The sequence below is a fragment of the Uranotaenia lowii genome, chromosome 1 (assembly GCF_029784155.1).
Source record: "Uranotaenia lowii strain MFRU-FL chromosome 1, ASM2978415v1, whole genome shotgun sequence".
Lineage (NCBI taxonomy): Eukaryota > Metazoa > Arthropoda > Insecta > Diptera > Culicidae > Uranotaenia > Uranotaenia lowii.
This window is the reverse complement of record NC_073691.1, coordinates 80,282,943-80,304,890: the sequence shown is the minus strand read 5'-3', so window position 1 is coordinate 80,304,890 and position 21,948 is coordinate 80,282,943. Positions and strand designations below refer to the sequence as shown.

Genomic DNA, 21,948 nt, shown 5'->3' with positions numbered 1-21,948 from the left:
GTTTGGAATAATATCAATCGATTAAGAGGTAAACGACAAACATCTACAATTATTCTAACTACATCGACCGGAGCTACAAATGACCCGCATGAAGTTGCGGAGACTCTAGCTGACGAATACGAAAGAAGATCTGCCCACAATAATAGCTCCGTTACTATGAACAACCTGTTAACCCCTCAGTTACACTACGATCGTTGCAATAGATCTGTGTCTTCTAAAAAATACAACCAAGATTTTACACTAAAAGAGCTTCTATGGGCGCTCGATCTATCTACTGGTCTTGCAACGGGACTGGATAACATCGGATATCCACTTTTACAAAAACTACCTGTCACTTCGAAAATGGCTTTGCTTAATTTTTACAATCGATTGTGGAGTAAGGGAGAATTTCCTGATGAATGGAAGGTAGGAAAAATCATTCCTATTCCAAAACCCGATGGGGATCGTAGTAGCCCAGACGGATTTAGACCAATAGCTCTTTTAAGCTGTTTCGGTAAAATTTTTGAAAGGCTGATTAACCGTCGACTAATCACAGAACTGGAAGATAACCGGAATTTTGATAAACGCCAACATGCTTTCCGATCAGGTCGTGGAGTCGACACTTATTTCGCACAACTGGAACCACTTATTAAACCAGCTGATGATGAACATGTGGAGTTTATCTCCTTAGATGTATCAAAATCCTATGACACAACGGACCGTCTTGCCGTAATCGAAACACTTAAAAAATGGAAAATTTCCGGTCGTTTACTCACGACTATTGTCAGCTTTCTTTGAATAGATCTTTCCGTGTAATGGCTAATGGCACGCTTTCTTCTAACAGAGTTGCCCAAATAGGTTTGCCTCAAGGATCAATTCTCTCAGTAACCTTGTTTTTAGTTGCTATGCAACCGATATTCGACGGAATCCCACCCGATGATCCTTCTATACGCAGATGACATCCTTCTGTCCTCCAAAAGTTCTTGTAAAAAGACAGTCAGAAAGCGATTAAGAACTGCGGTCGCTGCTGTTGCCAAATGGTCTTCCAACGTAGGCTTCTCTATTGCACCTAAAAAATCAAAACTAATGCACATCTGTTCAATGAAACATCCCAGGAAAAGACGTGCGATAAAAATAAACAACATAACGATTCCACGAGTCAGAAAAATGAACATCCTGGGTCTACTTGTCGACCAGAAACTTAATTTTTTTCAACACTTTCAACAAGTTAAAAGAAGTTGTCAACAAAGGCTTAATATAATCAGAATACTTGGCAAAAACCTAATCAGAAGTAATCGAGACATCCTCCTTAAAGCTGGTATGTCACTGATTGTCTCTAAACTCTTGTATGGCATTGGACTTACTAGCCTCAACATCGACGGAATGAATGGCGCTTTATCATCAACATATAATGAACTCGTAAGACTGGCTACAGGAGCCTTTCGTTCTAGTCCTGTGGATTCGATCTTAGCCGAATCCGGTTGTTTGCCTTTTAATTTGCTTACCAGTGAACGTCAACCTTATCAATACGTCTATCTGAAAAAGAATTTATCTCAGAAAATATTCCCCTGCACTATCGGGTTAAAGAACTATTACAACTGACCACGAATTTGATTTTACCGGAAGTCTCCAAAGTAGAGTACCGCTTTATGCAAAAATGGTATTCCCCCGATTGTTCGTCCAGTTTTTTCCAACTTCATTTTAAAATACAATACTCATATTAAAATGTATACTGATGGATCGAAGGAAGATCACAAAATAGGAGCAGGAATCTTAAGAAAGGACGTTGAGGAATGCTTTGGCCTTCCTGCAGCCTATGTGCAGCATTTTTTCGGCTGAGGCCTTTGCTTTGAAACATGCAGTATCTCAAGCGAACCCATATGAAAACACAATTATTCTGACTAACTCTGCTAGTTGCATTGATGCATTGCAACTAGGGACCTCCACACACCCATGGATTCAACAGACCCGTGCAATGATGGCCAATGATAACATAACCGTAGCCTGGATACCCGGCCATGCAGGCATCCCGGGCAATGATAGAGCTGATAGATTAGCCAAATCCGGTTGTAATGAATCTCTCACGAATGTTGCTGTTCCCGCTCAAGATCTAAAACGATTCGTTAAAGAGAAAATACGAAAAAAATGGGAATAATCTTGGAGATGCTCGACAAATGTCCTGAGGAGAATTAAAACATGCACTTCCAAACCAACAGATCGCAGATGCGCAACCGAGCAGAGAATTCTAAGTAGAATGAGAATAGGTCATACTCGTTTGACCCATCCGAGCAGACTTTGATGCCTAAATCGATAGCAAACAGTAACCAAAATGAGCTATCAGTGCCAAAATGATAGCATAATTTAGTATCGATTTTTTCTCGATGGCAATATAAGGTTTCATTGAAGCATCGAAATGTCGAAATATGAGACCGAACCAATACCTAAATGAGAGTATCCATATATAAAAAGTGAGACCCAAATTTTGGCATTGTACCACCTTTATTCGGGCATAATGATACCTCATTTTACTTTCAAGGCATGATAGCAAAATTAGGTATGATTTTGCCATAAAAGTCTGCTCGGGCAGTTCTGCCACATTTTGGTTTCATTGAGAGTTTTTTTGATACCTGGTTAAGCCTGCCTTTTCAAATAAGTTTGAGGGCACAACGATGCCAAATTTTGGTTCTATTGAACAGCAAAATTTGGCATCATTATGCCCTCAAACGCATTTCAAAACGTTGGCTAAACGAGGCATCATTAAGGTTTCAGCGAAACCTACACTTGGCATAATCGAGGTATCCATATATGAAAAGTGAGACGAAAATTTTGGCATTGTACCACCTTTATTCGGGCAAAATGATACCTCATTTTACTTTCAAGGCATGATAGCAAAATTAGGTATAATTTTGCCATTAAAATCTGCTCGGGCACTCATTCTTATTCGAAAAGAATCCGCCACCTGTCTGCCAATATTGTGGAGAGCAAACTACAGTCCAGCATATACTTGTTGATTGTAGAGGTTACGATCAAGCTAGGATAGACCAACATCTCACCGGTGACATTTGTGATATTCTTAGAAACGAACCAGATAGAGAAAAAGCCCTCCTACGATTTATAAAAAGTGTTGATTTGTGGAACAAAATTTAATAGACTCAGGAACTACTTTGTATAATTCTTTTTTCGGACACGAATGCCAAAAGTTGGTAAAATGTCCTAAATTAAATTAATAATAATAATAATCTGGAAAAAAGGATTAAAAATCATGAAACGAGTCTCGAACAAAACACCAGAGCCACAACATGCCATATATTGAGCGTTTAGATAAAAATTTTATAAACGTCGTTGGTGAACTGGCATTATGGCTGACTTCCGACCAAAACATATTGAGTCGTTTTATTTAAGCGTGCGCCAAGAAAGTTTCTGTTTTCAAATTCACATAAAATCAACGTTGCCACAAATTCATTTGAATCGTTTGTGTATCTCATTCTTGCCCGTAAGAGTATATTTCACGCGAACACAAACGATTGCTGGCGAAAACAGCAACAGCAACAAAAAAAAAAACATTTTTCACCTCGGCAGAGGGTGGTGGTTTGTACATAATATTTCGATCCCGACCGATTTTACTCAAACCGTTTGGGCGCTCATACAAGCAGTGCCATACACGATGCAAATCGTGTTCACAGCGACAAAATTTCATCGAATTTCATCGCATTTGTACCAATGTGTGTAGTCTGTGGCCCGCTTAATGTATGTAGAGATACTCTGGTGGATGAAAATTTATGTGTGGCAACGTTGCATATAATACACTGTTATTTTTTTAAACACAACTGACAAAAGTTCGGAAGTAAGTTCGGGATCGGAAGTCCGGACTTCCGAAGTAAAATTAGCACTAGCACTAGCTGGCGCTATAATAACAGAACCATAAGTTTAACTTCGACAAAGCATATATTTTAGAAATAGTAAACGAAGAAGAAAAACGAAAAACAGTTGAAACACTACACATAAAACTCAAAAAAAAAAAAGAAGAACACTAAACATCAACCAACATCACGACGGCACCGGGAACAATAGACGCCAGCTGCTTGATGCGACTCAAATTTGATTTAAATCAAGTAAGACAGCTGTTTAGGAAGCACGCGGCGATACAAATCGTAAATGCAAAAGTGCAGTGATATTGTGATGGAATATTGTGAAGATTTTTTTGTATTAATTTAAGTTTTTTGTCCTATAATATAATAGTTTTCTGAGAACGGCTGAAGGTAGTAGGCCGAAACGTCAAAAGAATTGTTTTTATTTGATTTCAAATTCACCGAAAAGCATCAACCAGAAAAGTGAATAAGATTCGACTTTTAATCAAAGCTTGTTAACAATAATAACAAAACCCGTTAAACTAAGGCTGCCGGATTGTCCGGTTTTATCCGGGTTTGCTCGGATATTTAATAAAAAAAATTGAGAGCAGTCCGGCCCAGCCCGGTTGCCCGGATTTCAATGGAAAATGTCAGGATTTTGCCCGGATTTATTCACTTTATCTGACAAATCAAACTGAAAAAAAAAATAGTGATGTAATTTTTTTTATTTAAGCCTTCAAAACGGAATTTTTTTGAGCAAGTTTTATAAAAACAATCATGAAAGATTTTTTGGAAGCCTAAAATACGATTGAAAATCTGTCAATGAGTTATTTTTCTCATTTTTGTTATTTATGTTGTGTGATTTCTGGTTTTTTTTCAAATTTGCTCGGATTTTTGGTCGTCAGTTTAAAATCAAATGTCCGAATTCTGCCAGATTTTTATATAGCAGGGTGGCCAGCAAGTTTCCATTTTCAAATTCCCGGTTTTTTCCCTGTTTTACGATCGAGATTTTATGATTTTCCCTGTTTTGAAATACATGAACGTGACAAGACGGATTTTTTGAAAACTAAAATAAGCTCTTTTTTCAATGTCAAACGTAAGAATATTCTGATAACGATGATGTTTGTTGGGATTTCTACAGAAAATTGTTTGAACAAAGGATGAAGAATATAATTGAGGCTCTCAGAATCAGAGGGTGAGGTGCCAAAATTACCAACTTTGAGTGAAGTTCATATACCAATCGATTCTTTATATCTCAATCTACATCTGCTGCAGCACTCTTATTTTTTTGATAATTTTGTCAACACTTTTTCGATTCAATTCAAACGATGATGTTCCAATTAAAAATTACTTTATCGAACACAGAATTTGATAATTGGGCTCTGGTTTCTGAATTATGAAATTTAAAATATAATCATCAACGATGAATTACGGATCTTTAAATCAAAACCTAACAACTTTAAGTTTGGATTTATGTTTCAAATTTCAACTGAATAATACTGATTGATATTCTAATTTATTTATTTTTTCTCTGCAATGTTGAGAACAGAATTCTTCTAAAATTATTCTAAAATTTTGATTTGATTCTCGTCTTGAACACTTGAGCCTGAGGCTGAGTTCTAAGAGCTTGACTTTGGACTTGGCATGTTTATCTAAACTCTGAATCTGAATTTGCAATCCAACCAGAAAATTTGAATATCGTAATTCAAATTTTAAATTTGAAGTTCTAACACAAATTTTGAAAATTATTCTAAGGCTCGAATTTGCTTTTCAAATTAGCTTTTTGATTGTGATAATAACTTAATGTAATTTTTAGCTCATACATTTAAACTATCTGTATTTTTCAAATTTTTAATCAATAAAGGAAGCGATTGCCAGTAAAAGCGCAAAATGTTAAATAGAATCACACAAACTTTTGGTATCTCGTTCTACCTATTAGGCATTTTATTAATGAACCATGTAACATGGTGGCCACTCATTTTGAATTTTTCTGTTTTCTCGCATTTTTCCCGCATAATTTTATAAATTGCCGGCTCTAGAAGGTTAATAAAAGTTGAATTTATTTGTGAAAAACAATTTTTTCGAACATATGAAAGATACATAAGTTCTTCGCGCTTTTGATGCTTATAAAAAATTTGTAAATTTGTAAATGTCAAAAATTAGTAAATTTACAAAAAAAAAATCTCAATATATTTTGGAACTTGAACACTCCAGAGCACTAAAAGGTATGTGCAGAGTTAAAAATCTCGGTTTTTCAAGAAATTATCGACTTTTGCCCACATTTTCCCCATGGAATTTTGATCCCAATTTTATTTCGCTTTTTAGAAAAAAAAAATGAAAATATCAATTTATTCTAGAATTCAATTGGTTTATATAGGGGGAAAATGATCCATAAAGAATTTTCCCGGTTTTGATTTAAAATTCCCGGTTATTTCCCGGTTTTCCCGGTCCAATTTTTAATTCCCGGGTTTTTGCCGGTTCGCTGGCCACCCTGATATATAACTGCCCGGATTTCTCCGGCCCGGATACGTATGCAAAAAAATTCTGTCAACCTAGCAACTCTGTTCTAGGATAGCAAAATAGATTATGCTCGTTTTTCAGAACAAATTTTTAATTTTTCCATAATAACCTAAATGTTAAGATTTTCTCATGAAAACGTTACTTTAAAATTATGCAAAAATCGTGGAAGATTTTGAAACAAAACAAAACTTTTAAGACCTCAGGACCCGAGAAATCCTAAAACGACCCTAGTTCACTGAGTCTGATGCCATGTAAAATGTGATAAAACTATATTTTTTTATCAGGAGCTTGTGAATGCTTATTTATTTTTTTTAATAAACCCTGCATGCGCGTGTAAAAAAATTGAAAAACCAGGCTATTCAAAACCATTTACATCACTCAAGTAAGGTGCATGGAACTTGAAAGTTGCATAACAGTTCGTTGAAAAGTATATTGATTTCCAATTCGACAAAGGCATATAAAACGTACGAATGTTGCAACACACATTTTTCAAGTTCGTACATAGAAGTTTTCACGAGTTTCAATTTTTGGCAGCACTGCGTAAATATGCCCCCGACCGAACAGCATTCGGCTAAATCATGTCGTTTAAACATACTTAAATTAAAACCTTGACGAGATAAAGTTAATGATTTTAGCTGTCACTCCAGAACGATGACAAGCAAAGGGAAAACCGCATTGAATCTTGTTCTAATACAAAGCCTTGTGCGGCAAATTAGCATCGATTCATTCAAACTTCATAACAATTAAGTGTTCCGTACCCATAGCCTGGCAACACGTTTTTTTTCTTCATTTCTGACGAAATCTTACCACTACAAAGGTTCGTGACTAAATTAAAATCAACAAAAGCACTCAGCCAGCCTGTGGCAGAGCAGAGCCAATGTACAATGTAAAATCAAGGCGCAAATTGCTGCTCACACATACACCCATACACTTACAAACGGGGCTCGCTCGAGTAGCGAAAATTCCAACTCGATTTTCCCGTTCCCGTTGATAAGGGGGTGTATGTGAATGTTTGTGTTTACGTTTCAGAAAGCCCGTCGTCATCAGCCGCCCGCCCTCCTCGTCTTGTTGATTATTGTTTCTCTCATTCGTCATTAAAAAATCAACATTGCTCGGTGGGTTTCGTTCGGCCCCCTGGCCACCCCTTTTTTGCAATGTACGGCGACCCCCAGCTCATCAACATTAACAACCTACATACAGTACAGATACTAGGTAACAACCGGTCGAATCCCAACAAAACTTTGCACAATTCGTCGTCTTCCGTTTTGAGGAAAACACACCCATACTGCTGCTTGTTACTGAGGCGCGCAGTTAGCAGCTTTATTATTTTTATTATTTTGTTGACTTAACTTATTCTCTCTGGCTAGGCCGGCCCGACCATCGTCGTCATTCCGTTTTGCCCTTCTTTTTCCACATCGAACGACCGGCCAGATATTTACAAAACGAGAGACCGGCCGCCATCCGGTTATTCTTGTTGCGTTGCGTATCCAACCAAAAGTGGGTAAACACAACAGGCATACCGAAAAATCGACTCGACGATATCAGCAGCGAGCAGCAGCTCAAAACTAAAATTGAGTGTAATGAATGTGCTGCCGCTGCTGTGCGTTTTGAAATCAACTGGCGGTTCTATCCACCTGCTACAGTTGTTTCTGCGTTTGGAGATTTAGCTAGCATTTCTGTTCAAATGCGGATTACTCAGCTTCATTTATACTGCTAAACAGAGAAACATCGATCGAGTTAGATCGCCTCCACGTAGTGCACCTTAGCTACTTATCAAAAATTTTAAACTACTACGGTTAAACCCCAAGTATTGAATCGGTTCAATAGGGACCATTCAAATATTACGAGGGCAGTAAAAAAAATGATCAAAAATTTCGTACCGTAACGGCTCCTTCTCACATTTGACGGGATGACGTTCTGAGAATGAAAAGGAGAAATTTCTTCTTGCTGTACCCGTATTTGAGACTATCTGAACACAAAAAAAGGAGTTGCACAAGCAATTCTTTAAAAGGCAATTTATTTTACCGAACCAGGTCTGTAATTTTCTACCGATCTCGTTATTCGATTCTTAACTTACCGAAGTTCATTTACTTCCAAGCCATGCTGTCAATTTTCAGCTAAAACGTGCCGAACATGAACTGTTGCTGTCAGCACAAACGTCGGATTAATGTTTTCATCGTGATGCGTTGGTGCAAAAGATGGCCGGGGTTTGGGGATCCTTCAGCACTCAAAGGCCGGAAGTGTGTTTTAGTTACACGAAGACCACTGACTGGACACTCGCTTTCGTTTATTGGCTTCGCTTCAAAATCAATGCGCAACGTCGATGCTAGAGTGTGCTCCTATCGATGTCCCCGAGCAGACTTTGATGCCCATATTGATAGCAAACTAAGACCATAATAAGGTTTAAACAGTAAACTGATAGCATCTTATGCTGTGGAATATTGCACGAGAGCAAAATGAGGTCCAATTAAGGTTTCATATATTTTTCACTTGATAGCAAGCTGAGACCAAGTTTAGGGGTATGAACAGAGAAATGGGAGCAAAATTTGTTGAAGAATACAATTTAATAGCAAACAAGGCAACAGTGAGGTATTCATTTTTAACACATAAAATACAAACCTGAGATCAAAGTTGGATTATTGAACTATGCTTTTTCTAACTTTTATCCTTTCATGGACAGCAAAACTCCTCAGATCGGCTTGTCTCGCGAAAGATTTTTTTTCCAGGATTTTCATCCTTTAGGACAGGTGTGAGCAACCTTTTGAAGCAACGGGCCACTTTTGATTTGAAATTCTTTCGGCGGGCCGCATTATTAACAACATTAAGCTTAACACAGTTTACGTTTTTTATAACGATAAATTTTTAACAAAAATAAAACTGAAAAAGGGTAAATAAAACGAATTCATGTACTTGCATAAATTTTTTTTTAGTATAAGGTGATTAAACCAGCCGAAATTGAACAATCACTCAATCTGATTAAATTGAGTTTAAATTGATTTGTAATCTTAAGCGAAAATTCTTTTTGACAAAAGAGAAACATCATTCGCTTCCCTTTTATTTATTAAAAACGAACATTTTTGAAAGTTTTTCTATGATTCGTTAAAAGATTTGAATCGTTTTCTGAGAATACCTCGTTTTTGTTCGAACAAAGGTGGTTTTTTTCGTAATCACTTCCATTTAAAATTTTCATTGAGCTTAACCAGAGCGATTTTGTTTATTTCGACTTTTGATAAGTTAGGGTAAATGTACCCGACCTTGGCACCTAAGGCATGGTTTACCCTTTTTTCGACATTCCTACCTTACTGTTGAGTGCAACATATAACATCCTTTGAAGAATTTACTTGCTAACTTGCTTAGAGTTCAACAAAAATATGTTTTCTCTATGGAACTTCCATTAATGTGAGTAAAATGCATGCAAAGAACTCACTGCGGTGCTCCAATTACTTGGCCGCCGTACCAATTGTTTGCCGTTTCGATGATCCGATTCTTGGCCACCAGCAATGTGCAATAGATCTTTACCAACAATGCTCAAATGACAGTTAACAGAATCGTTCGCTATTCTGAATATAAGGCCACTGACAGAATGACGTCAGCTAAGCGTAAAGTTCTATGCGACGATGGAACACCGGGCGCCACTCATACAACAAAAAGGCTTTTGAAAACATTGATGAAATTTGGTTGAAAGGGAAGCACAAAATAAGCTTTCATTCCAAAAAGTCGGAAGTCCAGAAATTCCGCAATGCGATTGCGACACATAGGTTATTTTCACTACCAAACAACTGTCTTCATATTGTGGAGTTTGGCTTCATAAAGTAAGAATGTTACAATTTAAATTTCATTAGATGTTTCTAGTCCTAAATAATATGATACGATAATTTGGCAACTAAAAAACCCATCCCCATGTTGATAATTCATAGCGTGTCGTTAAAATTTACCCAAAAACACGACAGAATACACTGCGTGTAAAATACACGAGTCTTTCACGTTTAGCGTGAGGTGGAAAACCCGCGAAACGTCATCCGCATTTCCGGGTGAAAAGAAAAACTAAAAGTCGCCAAGAGGATAAGTGCCAGTGAGTCAGTGCGCCGGACGAGAAAGAAACCGGAGAAAACCGGGAAGGATAACTCAACGGGATTCCTCAGCACGCAACAATTAGAAAAGGTATGTGGAAATTGAGCTGACAAAGAACCACATAGCACTCACAAACGAATATATTTCGTTTCAGCTCCGTTAAGGTGCGTATCAGAACACGCGTCACGTGCTTTTCGGAAGCGCAGCAGAAAAGTGTCTACTGAAAGGTAAAAAAATTACCTCGTTGAACAAATAGTTCACAGAAAATTAATGCGGTTCTATCCACCGACTTTAGGTGAACTTACGCCAACCGAGAAGGGCGGATTCCGAGCGTGGAGGGAAGCTCAAAGCTTCAAAAATCAAAAGCAAGAGGGTCGCATAGGTAAGTCGACATTTTTTGAAAAAACCTGCAACCTTTTTGCTCACAAGCGCCTCTTCCTCAACATAGGCGGCCTTCTTTTATTATCGCCTTAATTCCGCTACATTCGCCGGAGAAAAGGTGGCAATTGGCCACTCAATATCACCAGTGATTTCGGCTACAACTGCCTGTCTCGGCTCGGCTACTACGCGCTCATGGTAATTATATTAAAGGTGGCAGTTAGCCATAAAGCATCATCGTAGCGTCTAGATTCGTCTCTACGGCACTCGCAGACGTAGCACCAATTGTGGTGGCCAGCCTCTTAATATCACCGGCAGCTCCAGCTGCAAATTTCTTGCTATACTCGCCGGAGGAAAGGTGGTAATCAGAAACACCCCGTCATCGACAAATTCGGCAATAACTGACTCGGTGCGCCCGCAGTCGTGGTTCAAACTGTGGGGACTAGCCACTCAACATCATCGGCTGCTCCGGCCGCAATTTCTCACTGCACCTGCAGTGCTGCAATCAGCTGTGGCATCGGGCCACATATCATCATCGGCAGCTTCGACTGCACCTTTCGGCTGTACCTGCAGTGATGCAATCAACTGTGGCATTTGGCCACTCAGCATCATCGGCAGCCTCGACTGCACTTTTCGGCTGGACCTGCGATCGTGGAATCGACTGTGGCATTTGGCCATTCACTACCGTCGGCAGTCTCGACTGCACTTTTCGCTGCATCTGCGGTCGCCGAATCAACTGTGGCCTTGGGCCATCCACTATCACCGGCAGTTGCGACTGCACTTTCCGATTGCATCGGTGGTCGCCGAATCAACTGTGGCATTTGGTCACGTATCATCATCGGCAGTTTCGACTGCAATCTTCGACTGCACCTGCTATCATCGGATCAACTGTGGCATTGGGCCATTCATCATCAACGGCACTACTCGACTGCATCTGTGGTCGGCGTACCAGCGGAGGCATCGGAAAAATCATTCGGGGCATGATGCCGGAGGCGGCGAGAGGAGGTTTGCCCACACCAAGGCGGAGGAGGAAAAGCTTCGTGGCCACTCAGTGCGCTGCAGCGCCTTCATGGACGATGCCGTAAGTGCAATAGAATCTGAATGAAAATGCTATGGGGGAAATGTGGGTGAAAAATGTTGCAAAAATTATAAACTAAATTCAAATTCAAAATTTTCGAGCGTTATTTATTTCGTAGCTTCGTCTACGGTAAGCCTCCATAACAAGAAATTGAAAAATTCCTTGAATGGTATTTAAAAATTTTGCCCTTTTGAATTTGTTAGCTGAGATTATGAGCTTCTAGCAAGAGCCATCTCTAATGCCCGGGGTGTTGCGCAGTGGTTTGACACGCCAAATAGATATTAGAATGCAAACCTTGCTAAAAAAAATTTTTAATTCGACTCACATCAAATATTTTAAGGAATAATTGGAAAGCAAACGATATTTTCCTGAACTTCCAACTTCTGTTTCCATGAAAAAAATTAGAACAAAATTCCAAAAAAACAAATCTGAGTAGGTATATGGTTCCCAAGCAATAGAAAACGATTCCTAAACTCAATTAGTTATGTATTTTATATACTAAAGTCATAAATTGCCATCGATCTAACAATTTTTAGATAAGAAAAACCTCTTAAGTCTTGTTAGATGCTTAATTTAACTTAGTTTTTTTCAATATTTCGAACCACTGTGTTCTGTAGGAGACCACGTGGCTTTTGATCGGCAGACTGCAATGCAAATGCAGTTCGCACGCATACCAATGTACCTTCGATTCATGGTTCCCAAATAGCGATTTTTGCATTTAAAATGCTTGGATATGACTTTTAGTTAGTAGAATCACTTATGTTCTCCAACTTATTTCGAAGCTTAAGTTGATAGCAACGGTCTTATCATACAACCTAATTAGTATGAAAACATTAGTGCGTAGTTTTAAAGAAGTTTTAGGGAAAACATCAGCCAAAAAATACCTCTTTAATGTATTTTTTCCAGCTTCCAACACTGGTGGTGTATTTCGATTGAAGTTGCATGCCAAGAAAAGGAACAAAATTAGTTTTAAATTTTTATTCAAAACCTAAATAAATATTCACTCTTTAGTCTATCTAGTATTTTTTGATTTTTTGCCGAGTTTAACTGTAAGCATGAGTATTTATTGCAAATTTTTCAAATGAATATCCGCGTTTGAAAGCGCATGTGAATTTAACAGTTGCACTAGAAAGATGAGTTCATCTGATTTTCATACGGTGATTTCCAACATAATTTCCTTGGATGCAGATCGAAAAAAACTAACTTCTTTATTAAAGTACAAACAATCAAAAAATTCGGTATGCACAGATTTGAAACAAATTATTCTCTTCGCAATGAAAATATATTCAAAATTTCCTAAGCTCAATTTGGACCTGAAAAACATGAAAAGACATGTTGGCATGCCAAGAAAAGGACCATGCCAAAATAACACTTACCCTATTACACAATTTTATGAAGGATTAATCACCGTAATTTATATTTGTAGATTTAATTGATCGGCCTAGCGGTGATGTGTGATGTCCTTTTTAGTAGGGACATCTCAAGATTATGAAATTTTTTTTATAGGTGGATAGAAGGTTAGATGAAATGAAAGAGGTTGAAAATGAGCGGGTAGAATTTATTTAGAAGCATACCATCACATATCAATTTTTTGTTCCTCACGGGCCTACTACTATGAAGCGGTAGATACAGGTAGAGTTGCATCTACCACCACACATTAGTAGGTCAAGCGTGGTCCGCCCCACAAGGGAAAACTTGCAGTGCGGACGAACAAAAAGATGATAATATGTGATCGCTCAGATATACTCCCTTTAACTTCACTTTTCACCGCTAGGCCGATCAATTAAATCTACAAATTTAAATTACGGTGATTAATCCTTCATAAAATTAAAATAACTTTGGCCAAAAAGAAATGAAAAACACGACATCATAGCATCGGTGATAGGTCACTATCAGACTATCGACCGTCTTGTTTCGCATCCAAACCCCGGATGTAACAAAAGCGCGATGATAACAAACTGAGAAGACTTAACATCGATAGATGCGTTTCTGAGTTAAAGGGATTATATCTGAGCGATCACACATCATCTTTTTGTTCGTCCGCACTGCAAGTGGGGTGGTAGATGCAACTCTACCTGTATCTACCGCTTCATAGTAGTAGGCTCGTGAGGAACAAAAATTTGATATGTGATGGTATGCTTCTAAATAAATTCTACCCGCTCATTTTCAACCTCTTTCATTTCATCTAACCTTCTATCCACCTATAAAAAAAATCATAATCTTGAGATGTCCCTACTAAAAAGGACATCAGTTTTCACCGCTAGGCCGATCAATTAAATTATTACACAATTTATATGAATTTTGTCGTGAAGCCTCAGTTTTTTTTTTCTACAAACGGTGGTTATTTTTCAATTTTCAAATTTTAAGTTCCGTATGAATTGAGATATTGAGCAAGGTTTGAAAATCATGAAAAATTAAACAATTTTTCAGATTTTTATACAGATTGGTTTGTCAATGTTACAGTTTAAATTTTGGATTCTAGAAATTTTTTTTAGATTTCATAGTTTTTTTCAGATAATTTTCTAGTTAAATGACTCAATTCAATCGATGTTTGGCATCATTTGCCAATGAAATATCTTAAAAAGGCATCACAACGAGCAAGACAACGAAATTCACATTTTTCCGAGGTGCAAGGAATCTCAGAACTGATTTTGACTTATTCGGGGGCGCTGAATCCAGATATTCATTGATTCTAGTTTTGAAAATAAGGTAAAAATAGGTAAAAATAAGTTATTCAATAAGTGTACTTATTTAACAAACTTGTAAAAAACAAACACTAATTGACTCAATGATCAACTTTCACAAAGACCGTGAATTATTTTGAATTCTGAGAAAAACGTTATGGAAATTTGTTATTTTGTTAGTTTTTCCAAACAAGCAAAATCGGTAGTTTTGACGAAATTTTAAAGAAAAACTGAACTAAATTAAATCTTTTACATTTTTGGAACCGTATTTAAAATTATTTCGCAGTCTTCAACAAGGTTGTTGAATGAGTTAAAATTTTAATATCCAATATTCAATGACTTTTTGAAATGATGTTAAACGAAGTTGTAATCTTATTTTTTGGAATTCCTATAAATTGTCGAATTCAATGTTTGAAAACGTTGTATTTCTCTTACAAGAATAACTTAGCCACATCTTAGGCCTTGAATGAATGAAGGAAATTGATTCAAAATCAGCTTTAGGTTTTTATGAAGGTTTATGGGTTTATCACGATTTCAAATTGACGACCATAAATCCGGGCAATATGCGGGCAAATTTTCTCAAAACTAAAAAATTCCTCATCGAAAATTAAAAAAAAAATGAAAATTTTTTTTTTAAAACTCATCGATAGATTTTGAACCATATTTTAGGCTTCCAAAAAATCTTTCTGATTAGTTTTTTAAAACTTGCTCAAAAACTTTCGTTATGGAGGTCTTTGTTATTTTTTTTTTTGTTTAATTTGCCAAATAAAGTGAATAAATCCTGGCAAAATCCGGGCATTGCCCAATGAAATCAGGGCAACCGGGCCGGGCCGGGCCGGACTGTTCTCAAATTTAGTATTAAATATCCGGGCAAACCCGGATAAAACCGGGCAACCTGGCAACCTTAGGCTATAACCGTGGTCAATGACCTGAGATGAAGGTACAATGATCCAGAATTACACAGTGTATAATGTTTAAAAAATAATGTTCTTTAATTATTGTATTGTTAAATTTTGAACTCTATGAAGAAAAACCTCATTTCCATCCCTTGAAGGAAGGCCCAACACCAAGGAGTTTGAAGACAAAATTTTAGTGTCTTATAAACTCTCTTTTTTCATCATTTTCTTTTCCTAACATGATATTCTGAATGAAAGGATTGTTTCAGAGTAGAATTTGTCATTAGGAACCAGCTTGTTTACGAGAAAATTGTTATTGAAAATTATGCCCATCAACTCGTCATCGTAGTCAAAACCAGGGGACTGAGAGAAACGGAGAATCATCGGCAATGATCAAACAAATTTTGCAGCCAATGATTGAATTTGTGGTAATTTGTTACAATGTGTTAGAGAGAATCAGAAGGTTTAAGTTAAAATGAGAGAAACCGGTGCTCGGAGAGAGTGAAAATGTGCTAATTGTTGCAAATTGTTGCGATTTGTTAGATTTGTTAAGCAGTTGTGGAATTTTGATCATTACCGTTCCAAATGCAAAGAATTCTCTCTCCACTGCAATCCCTCGGTCAAAACTCTAAAGTAAACAAAACGACGCTGTCAAAATCCGTTATTGTCGGAAACGTACCTTTTTTATACAGTTTATGAATAATTTACAAGTAAATTTAACATACTGCATTAAAAGTTTAAAAAAAATAGAGCACGTTTGAAAAGCTATCGTCACCACTTACTCCGAGTCTCCACTCACCCCGGTGAATCTTACATTAAAGCGCTAGGAATTTTTATAGAAAGATTATAAAACTTTGAAATTTTGTGTCCTTTTTTTGCATATTTTCATAAAAAGCCGCTCCCTCTTGTTACAAATGGAAAAGATCGATTAATCGGAGATCGAATTTCAAGCTACGATTTTTTAGATAGATCGATCCCAGTACCGTTCATCTGAATCGATCTTAGAGGTCGATCTTTTCCTGAAGATCGAACAATCCTAGTCTACAGCACCGTTATTTCGCCTTTATTTGGATTGAATATCTAAGAAGAGCCGCATTTTATTTCTTTTTTTTCCTGATTTTCTGGCAAAACCACCTCTTCTCCGATCCGATCGGATCATCGCCACCACTTTTGGCAGTTATTTTTGCAAAAAAAATCAATAACAGCAGTAAATATGGTAGCCCCAAGTAGATTTATCCTCAAAAGTACATATTTTTCATTATTTTTTGGTACATATTCTATCCGCACTGAAGACAGATTTGAAGCATTTGGTTCGTTAAGCTAAGTACATATTTCACCATTTAAAAAATAGACCACAAAAAGCGTTTTGAAATAGAAAATAGAAACCATATCGATTGAACATTTCATTAAGAAAAAGACAGATTCATGTGTAAGTCGTTAATTATGGAAAATAATCACAAAAGTAGCTTCCGGATTTTAAAACATCTTTTAGGTAATTAATTAATTTTGATTTTTGAAAAATTGTGAAAACAGAAATGGTATGAATAGACCAACGTTCTTCAATTATTTTGCACTGATGATATTTTTTGTTAGAAAAGAAATGGTATCAAAAGTCAAACAAAATTTAAAAAAGCTACAAATTTTCCTAAGGGGGCATCCATAAATTACGTAACGTTCCTAGGGGGAGGGGGGAGGGAGTAAGCTCGAGCGTTAAGATTTGTGACATGGGGGAGGGGGGAGGGGGGTAGGTATGCGCATCGTTACGTAACGATTTTTTCCTTAAAAATTTCAGTGTACTTAGTCGCAGCTATTTTGACGTCATGCAATTTTTGCAGAATGATAAACAAACCAAAATCAGCTTAAAATTTGTAAGCTTCAACATGATTGATACTGGTTTGTAAACTTTCCTCTTTAAAGATTCTGAGATAGACACCTTAAAAAGTGTATTGAATATCTGTGAAATAACCGTTGGAAAACCGGATATTAGGTACATTTACCCCCAAGAACTCAGTTCAACCTTAAACCGGAAATTATACTATTTTTTTCAATGGATTTAAAATGCAATTTTGCTAACTCCGATGAATATTACTAAGTGGAGTATATTTTTTTTTTTTTTTTTTTTTTTATGGCGTTTAAATAGCTCGGGGAGCTGACGCTGGAAATGAAAATTAGAATAGTTTGGAGAAGAAAATTTAAAGTTTAGAGAAGGCAGCGTAGAATAGTAAGCGATCTTGAGACGTTGGTTAAACCATCAAGCACTTCATTATATCCATGGAATATGGATAAAATGCAGTTCAAGATAATAAACCAACCCCTCCCGATACCAGTTGGAGGAAGGACATGGGCGGGTTCGAGACTGGCCTCTACATACTCCCCACGCATCTAACTACATTTAATTTTTGTGTTATTAAAGGAATCATTTTAACTTATCTTATATGTTTTTCCTTCCTTCGTCGTCGTCTGTTGAACGTCTGCTTCGTGTCTCCGCCCCAATTCCACTGGTATGTGTGATGGGTTTCGTGATAGTTGTCTCGGGGTCCAGTCATCATATGACTCCGAATCGTATGCGCAGGGGTATATGAAAATAAAAGAAAGAGAAAAGTAGAGGAAAGAGAAATATAAAGGAAGGAATTAGTTCTTGCATGAAGTAATTGAAGTGTTATTTGCTGTTTTTCCCTAATTTTTTGCCTTTCATTTTCTAAATTTTGAAATTTTTGTTTTTCTTTTTAGAGTTTTTCCATTTCATTGCTAATCATACTATTTTACCAAAATATGGATGTGAGAGTTTGTTTTGCTTTTTGGAGCAAGCCTATTTCAAACTAATAAAAATTCTAGCTCAAATTAATAGTAGAAGTAAGCTACCTTATTCCTATCACAACATCACAAAATCATGAAAATTTACCAGAATATGGATATAAGAGCACATCTTACCGTTTGAGCAACGCCCTACCCTACCTACCTCACATAGTTGAATGTTAAAATCCATCATAATTTAAAAAAATCTACATAGGGGTTCTATTAAAATATACCGCATGCCTATTGTAAAATGCCCGAAATCAGTAATTAGGACTACCTACTCATTGTTATTCTTCAAAACCGTACATTCTAATATATACTTCCATAGATGAATTTCAAACTAAACCGAAAAACGTAAAGATTTGCTAAAAATGAATAATTAAATAAAAAGCAAAAAAAAACGTCTTACCAAATGAAATATAACATTTTCCAACAACAGCATTCCCATCCAATGAGCCTCTAGTTCTTGTAAAATGCTTGATTTAAGAATAAGCCAACGAAATTCATAAACCGCAAATACACACTTACTAGAGCATTGGGGAGGCGAATACCATAACCTTTACCTAACATCGTAATACTTTTCACACGTTTTCTCTATTTTTAATTCTACAAGACTAAACCATCTAACTACCTAACCAAACGAATTATGCCCTATTGAAAGTATCAACTTTTATTATGGTAAATTGTGATACTTTCACTACCAAATGTTGCGATTGTTCTGCGGAAGGGAGGGCAAGTGTTTCAACTCCCATTCATCTTATCAACATGGATCATGAAAAAAAATAATAGACATCTTTGAACCTTCTGCTGAATTTAAACTAAATAAAGATGTCCAGCTCCTCTTCTAATTTAGGCCATATTATGACACCATGTTTAACAAGATTGTGTGTAACGACACTGTCAGGAAAATGATGGGTTGATCCATCATTTTCACAAACATACACACCGCAGCCGTTAACCCATTGCAACTTAGGGTACGGAATATTACTAAGTGGAGTATATTTTGCATAAAAAGTTATGCTCCTTTAACAAAATGAAGTAAACTAGGTAATCATTAGTGAAAAAACACAGAACAACTCGTAATAAGACAATCAATTTATTTTATCAGAAAGCATCAATGAGTACTAAGAAGCGATTTGGTTTGGATAGATGTTAATTCCGTTTTGAAGAACGTTAAACAAAATTATGTTGAAATCTTTTTTTGATCTTCGAATATCAGTATTTTAAAACTTGAGAAGATGGAGGGGGGGGGTTATCATTTGTGACATACGGGGGAGAAGGGGTCAAAAAAGTGCAGTGTTTGCGTTACGTAATTTATGGATGCCGCCTAATATTTTCGATTATTGGAAAAAATGTAACGAGATTTTTTTTATTAGGATGAAGACTATTTTTCGACAGATCACAGAAAAAGTTTTTTTTTAAGTTTATTTAAACTTCGTTTGCTGAACGAAAAGAAAGATTAAAAATGTTAATCCGAATAAACTTGAAAATCAATTTTTAAAAGGTACACATGTTCATGTTAAAACTGTCGAAAACTATTTTCAAATTAAAAAAATTATTTAATTTTTTTTTCTAATTCCGTAGAAAATTTCAAAACATGACCATTTTCCCGGGGAAATGCTGAAATTCCTGTTTTTTACGGTTTCCTGATGAGACAATGAAATTCCAAATCCAATGTTCTGGATATATGATAATTTTATAATTAAATAAAAGAAATAATCTAATGGACGAGCAATCAATATTTACGATATTTACGGACCAAATGAAAAGCTTTTAAAAATAGCTGATGAATATGTGTCATTAATCTACAGTCATATATTTTTACAAAGTATTTTACTCGACCTCAATGATTAGGTTTCATTGTTTTGGTAACTTGAAGGTTTCCATAAATAAAAATCACAATTGAAGAATCATATCTTCATCAAATATAGAGCAACATTTCACATCTTAAACAAAAGTTTCTATTGTAACACAAGTAATGTATATAATATAATCATTAAGAACCCTTTTGAAGCCCAGTGAATAATATTAGTAGAATTTACGCCGTTTCATATGTTATATTTTCTGGTATTTTAAGCCTCTTGGGCTTATTCAATCCTATGTCATATATTAAAATTATAGTTTAAAGTAACGATTTAGAATGGCTATTCTAAAAAGTAAACAATGCGGGCGATGAAATTCCATTCAATTATCCCACAACCACTCACCAACACCAACACGCAAGCTATCGCTTTACAGGAAAACATCGCACAGAAGCCGACCATAATAAAGGCAAAATCGATGATTCTGTTCTGCAAAGGGTGCGTTGTTGTTTTTCCCTTACCTTCAACAAATTGATTCGGCTGCTTTTCCACCAGAGCGATAGCACAATCGCTGGAAAACAAACACTACCGGCACTTTGATCGACAGGGGGAAGTAATTTCACTATTTTAACACGGCAATAACTGTATTTTCACAATTTTTTGTGCGAATATTCGCACGAGAAAATCCAAACACGAGGTTTTCTTCCGATCACCACTTTGAAATTGTGCAAAGTTTGTTGGCTGCTTCTCACTCTCGCTTGTCGAGAGCTTTCGTGTACATATAGCATACGTAGGGGAGAAAGAGATGACCATATGAACGACACAAAAATAATGCACGCTTAAGTTAAGTTTGTGCGTTTAGGGATAATTATTCTGTTAGGACATCAATCGAAATGAGAGCGACCTGAATTTTGAGTCAAATGGATTTGACTTCCAAATTATTCTAAAAACTTTAATTTGAATAAAGATTGTAGTTTTTCGAGCGCTTAAAAATATGATAAAGTTTGTCAATATACAAGAGAAATATTAAGAATGAAGCACCCCGATACTGCTACATATAAATTTCATGCAAAATTCTTAGAGCAAGGAAATTGCTTTAAATTTTAGGTCCATTGAAATCACAATCAATGAAAATAGCTCAAAACCATTCGAATTAATAATTTTATTTAGGTTACTTAAAATTTTCCGCATATAAAGTTAGGAAATTGATGATCAAGACTTGAATAAATGTAAAAATATAAAAACGAGTTTGGCTTCTTAAAGCCTCATGGTATGAGCCATTTCAAACAAAGAAATTACAAAACAAAAAGTTAAGATATGGAATTCCCGTGATGTGAATGAAATATGGCGCACGGTGGAATAGACAACACACTGATTTTCTATACGAATTGTTCTAAAGAAAAATGACCATTTAAACAAACCGCAATGAATGCTTTATAAAATTGGCTCTACCAAAACCATTAGTATTTTGCCGCCAAAGTGTTTTTGGGTATTGGTAAGCCTGATCAATGGTTTATTTTATTTACGTGCATCACCAATATTTTGGGACACCCTGTATTGAGCTTTTTACCGAACGTCATCGAAAAGCTTTTTTTCCCCTCCGCAGCTCCGAAAGCTCTTCATTGTCATAATTGCTTAAGCGTCCTATGTTTTAACTGAATAATATAATTTGAGATCACTATTTGTATCGATTTTATTCAGGACATTGTTTTATTTTTAAATTTCCATGATAAATTCTACACAATAAAAAACAAAGCATCATGACATAAGAGACAGCTTAAAGAATATTAACTCACAGAAATTTGTTTCCTAAAAAGGTATACTATTGAGGACATTGAACTAATTTCAAAAATTGATTGAAACAATATTGTTCATGCATTTAATGGAGTCCTGGGT

The 21,948-nt window shown here is 36.2% G+C and overlaps 1 protein-coding gene across 1 annotated transcript in view; it reads right to left on the bottom strand.

Moving 5' to 3' along the window:
- The window catches only part of LOC129738961 (forkhead box protein K1-like), an 82,350-nt gene extending 61,578 nt beyond the window's left edge, over nt 1–20,772 (bottom strand). Inside the window, exon 1 of the mRNA XM_055730303.1 lies at nt 20,574–20,772. The gene's annotated coding sequence lies outside the window, so the exon portion shown is untranslated. The remainder of the gene's footprint in view (nt 1–20,573) is intronic.
- Nucleotides 20,773–21,948: the final 1,176 nt, after the last annotated feature.